The sequence below is a fragment of the Microtus pennsylvanicus genome, chromosome 5 (genome assembly GCF_037038515.1).
Source record: "Microtus pennsylvanicus isolate mMicPen1 chromosome 5, mMicPen1.hap1, whole genome shotgun sequence".
Classification (NCBI taxonomy): domain Eukaryota; kingdom Metazoa; phylum Chordata; class Mammalia; order Rodentia; family Cricetidae; genus Microtus; species Microtus pennsylvanicus.
This window is the reverse complement of record NC_134583.1, coordinates 24,591,012-24,596,010: the sequence shown is the minus strand read 5'-3', so window position 1 is coordinate 24,596,010 and position 4,999 is coordinate 24,591,012. Positions and strand designations below refer to the sequence as shown.

The window sequence follows — 4,999 nt, the reverse complement described above, 5'->3', positions numbered from 1 at the left end:
TTGACTTACTCCTCTATTAAATCTCAATTATGCTTGTATTAATTTTACTTCCAAAGTCATTTTATCTAGAATAATATTCAATAATGCCACTTACTGAGACAAATCATCTGCTTGATAAACACAAAGAGGCATGTGGTTGCACACTATTGTAGTTTTTTGATGATTTCTCACTATTTTTTAGAGAAATGATGCAATACTAGAATATACATAAATTATGGAGTATGGCATATGTTGTTCTAGCATTTTCAAAGCTTTCCTCATTGCAGGCAGACTGCCCCTCCCATGGCTGGCATGCTTTTAAAGATAGAACAGGACTGTGGGAATTCCATGAAGAATGGCCATCAGAGCCACCTCCTCTTGGCCCACAGGCCCTAAGAGATAATATTTCCCTGCTTTAACCTTCCCAGACAAAGTGATGAGCAGCTGAAGGTCATCCACATAGATGAGAGATAACTGAAATAATTCTAAGTAGTCAATCCTAAACTAGTTACCTTATCCTTGTCTATCTCCAGAAATTTCAAAGAGGTCCTGACCTAGAATATCACCTCCCTTTTGTTCTCTACCTCCTGACCCTTATGGCTTCCCCAGCACATCCTCCATATCATCCAGATGCCCCTGACTTAAGATGAGTTTATCTCCTTCAGAATCTCAGTGTAAATTGAAGATGATGTAAATGAATGAATATCTAATTCACCCCACATGTTAAACACCCTAGTCCAGCAACACAGTGCGCTTTGGAACATCAGTGGTTTCCACTTCTGATCATGTGATTTACAGGGATCTGCTGCTGATGGTAACAGAAGAGACCATACCACATGATGTCTGCCAGGAAGACGATCCAAATTTACCTTAATTATTATTCCTACTACACATACCCCACAATTGTAAAAGTCAAACACAGACAAGTAGCACCATTATGGATTGAGTGTAAATGGAAGTCTCTTGTGCCAACCGCCTGCCCTCAAATACCCTACATCCACCTCGCAAATTACCGCACAGAGATCTATATTCATTGTAAATGCTCAGCTTATTACGATTACTAATTGCAAATAAGCTCCGGCTTATTACTAACTAGCTCTTACATTTTAAATTAACACATACCCTTTATTTATTTTCTGCCACATGGCAATACCTTTATTAGCATGGCACGTTATCTCCTGCTCTCTCTGCATCTGGTTGGCAATGACTCAGACTCCATCCTTCTCTTTCCCATCATTCTTAGTTTGGTTGCCCCACCTATACTTCCTTTCTGGCTATTGTCTAATCAGTGTTTATTATACCAATCTGAGTGTCAAAACTTTACAGTGTGCACTAGGATTATTCCACAGCAATTTAGATCTCATCTGCATTATTAACCTTGATTGAGTCTCCATTTTGAGTGCAGCAGACTGACAATCATGCAGAAGTAAACAGAGTGAACTCTTGAACTTTAGAATCTTAGTTCCAGAACATATCAATGTACAGATCTTGGTAACTAGGTCTCTAACTTCTTCTAATGTAATATTCAATACATTAGTAAGTCTATTGTAGAGCTGTGATGAGGGTTACATAAGGCAACTTTTGGGGTAGTTTCTTTCTACTTTTAGTTACAAGGTATTTTTAATTGTCAAGTTCTTACATCCATGGCTGCCACAGAGTAACCATTTGGTATTAGTGGTGCTACTGCTGACTGCCGGATGTTATCTCACAAGGCAGGGGTTTTCATCCTTCCCACCTGCATATTTAAAGGTAAACAATCTAGCGAAGAAAAAGAGATGACTTTCTCTTCTCTTTAGTCTGAAATGGTTTCCATTTTATTATTATGCTATTGAGAACAATCTGGAGCTTTATATGTTAAGTATATATGCAGGTCAGTATTTAAAAATAGAGAAGAAATACAGAGTAACCAAACTAACTTAAAAGTCATTGCATCGCCCTAAAACATTTAGCTCCTTATTTGGAGGCTGAAATGTGTAAGTTCCCTGGGTTTATTTAAAACAATATATTCTCTTTTATACTTGAGGAGCTCAACCAGTGCCTGTTACCAATAAGTTTTATTTCTGGTGTTCATAAATTATACTGAGAACACTAAGAAACGTTTGATTTTTTAAAGCAAGCTCTTTCTCCAGCCAAAGCTTTAGACATCTAAAAGTGTTTTAAGGATGACAATTCTGCAAATGGCACTTTCATTTCTAAAAAGAGCCCTCATTGTAACAAAAGCTACCATGAGCTAATTCCCAAGACTGTGTTTCAAGTTAGGTCAGTGTTTACATATCCCCTGGTTCCCAGAAAGGAATGAAAAACGTTGGTGTGCCTTCCGTTCTGTTGCTGACAGTCACCGTTTCCCTGGTCTCTGAGTTCTTCTCAGACAGTATTTACAGGAAGTCTGGATTCACCGCACATCACTCCTCCACTGTCCCGATGAAAAAGAAAGAGACTCATTTAGTTACCACTTCAATACTAACCATAAAAAATCAGCCGGGCGGTGGTGGCGCATGCCTTTAATCCCATCACTCAGAAGGCAGAGGCAGGTGGATCTCTGTGAGTTCGAGGCCAGCCTGGTCTACAAGAGCTAGTTCCAGGACAGGCACCAAAAAGCTACAGAGAAACCTTGTCTTGAAAAAGAACAAAAACAAAAAATAGAACAAAAAATAAAAAACCTAGGATAATTCAGGCTGAAATTAATATTTTAAGACTTCCATAAACGTTGTATTGGAAATACTGATCAATGCAATTTGTCAAGAAAAGGAAAAGGCAATCACATAGGGGTAAGGAAATGAAAGCTTTCAAAGGATGAGACACAAAATATCCAATAGACATAAGACAGGAAAAGACCAACCTCCACAGTCCTGAGAAATGCAAACTGACACCGCGTGTAGATCCCATCTCTCTCCAGAAGAAGGACCATCAGTATGAGAACAAATAACGGCTCCTGTTGAGGGTGCAGCTACCCTTACACACTACTGGTGGGAGCGCAAATTAGTTCAATGTGTGAAGGTACCCCAGAAAAGCTAAACATAGACCTGCCATCCAACCCAGCAGGTGCCAGCATGCAGCACTCATCGCATGTATCCAAACAGCTCTAATACATACTACAGAGACAGTTGTACATCCATGCTTATTGCTCTGCAGTCCATGAGAACTTAGTTCGAATCCCAGCACGATATCTTGAGTTTCTTTCTAGGCGATAAAAATGCCCTAAAGCCTGTTGTGTGCACATTTGTATATATCTTTGTAAATATGCCAAAACTTTTCAGTTCTGCATTTTAGATATGTGGATGGCTTGATGTGTGAAAGATCTCCCTAAGGAAGTTAGTTTAAGAGTTTACCATAATTGCTCTTCCGGTCGCAGGTGCTTCGGGAGCCGCCTATTACCGTCCAGCTATGGCCAAGTCTAAGAACCACACCACACTCAACCAGTCCCGGAAATGGCACAGAAACGGCATCAAGAAACCCCGGTCACAAAGATACGAGTCTCTCAAGGGGGTCGACCCCAAGTTCCTGAGGAACATGCGCTTTGCCAAGAAGCACAACAAGAAAGGCCTGAAGAAGATGCAGGCAAATAATGCAAAGGCCGTGAGCGCACGTGAGAAGCCATCAAGGCCCTAGTGAAGCCCCAGGTGGTGAAGCCCAAGGTGCCAACGGGCCCCAGCCGCAAACTCACCGTTCTGGCTTTAATTGCTCACACCAAGCTTGGGAAGCAGATTAGAAGCTACATGGCTAGGGGTCGTAGGCTCCAAAAAACAAAGCCCAAGGTTCAAGCCAAGGCAGAGGCCTCAGCTGCAGCTCAGGCTCCCAAAGGTGCCCAGGCCCCTGTGAAGGCCCCATAAAAAATGTCTCAGTCTGCCAATGTGAAGACAGATGGACTAGTGTGAACACCTACACAGTATTTGCAGATGTTCAGGACCTTGTGCTGTTTTTACAAATAAACTTGAGGTAAGTTCTGTTAAAAAAAAAAAAAAGTTTACCGTAATTGTTAAATTTTGTTGTTTCCAAGGTTCTCTTGGGGTAAGGATTTTTGCTATAGAAAAAAAATGTATTTTTATCACATGCACACATGAAATCATAAACGGATCCCTAAAAAAAAAAAAAAAAAAAAAACCTTGTAGTTGAGCAGGGTAGAAAGAACTGTAGGAATGTGCCATGATTTTAATTTGAGGGAAATCAGACACATAAACACAATAGTGTGTATTTTGTCTCATTTACTTTCTCCTCTTCTTAGAAATTGTTGGTAAGAGCCTTCCTTCTGTTTCCCTTTCTATACTGTGGGTCCTATTTGGAAGGACAGACTTCAGGGTGGGTGTGGGCTAAAAGGAAGCCCCATTTGTAAGGATAGTGATCTCCATTTTTCAAAGTGATTATTGGGTCTTTCTCTTTATTTTTATTCAAGTTTTAGATTTTGTGCTGCAAATATTCAGCAATTTACCTTTTTCCTTTTAAACAAAAATGACACTTTAGAATTACCCCTATTGATACATATTCTGTATTACATTGAGTTTCATTGCTCTTTCATTGCTCCCCTGTATAATTAAAGCACAATCCATTTATCAATGATCCTGCTCCACGTTTTTACTAAGACAAACACTGGTACAAGAGAATTCTTATACGTCTGATGCGTCCATAGCCTGAGGTCCTTCAGCCCATGAACCCGGTCAAGGAATGGCTCCTAAGTCACAAGGACTTGCACATTCGTATTTTAAACTGCTGTGACATTACCCTCGAAGGTGGTGGTACCAATTTATAATCTTTCTATAACTTCAGAGAGATTCCCTTGCCAGAGTCTTCATCATAGTGAAGGAGCACTACCATAAAATATGTGAGTCTCTGTTCCAATTCTACCAATCCCACACTGCTAACAGAATTCTAGGCCTTTATTATATAAAGTGATAGAAGCATCAGGGAAGACACATTGTCAGCTCTGCAGTTTGCTGTCCTGGTTTTCAGTCCCTTCTTGATTTATGGCCCAAGGCAATTTCCCCAACTTTCTTAGCAGTACAGCCATGTACCTATAAGGATGTTA

General features: G+C 40.2%; 1 pseudogene; it reads left to right on the top strand.

Annotated features, from left to right (window-relative positions):
* The first annotated feature begins 3,363 nt into the window (after window positions 1-3,363).
* LOC142850728 (large ribosomal subunit protein eL29 pseudogene) lies at window positions 3,364-3,809 on the top strand (annotated as a pseudogene).
* Window positions 3,810-4,999: the final 1,190 nt, after the last annotated feature.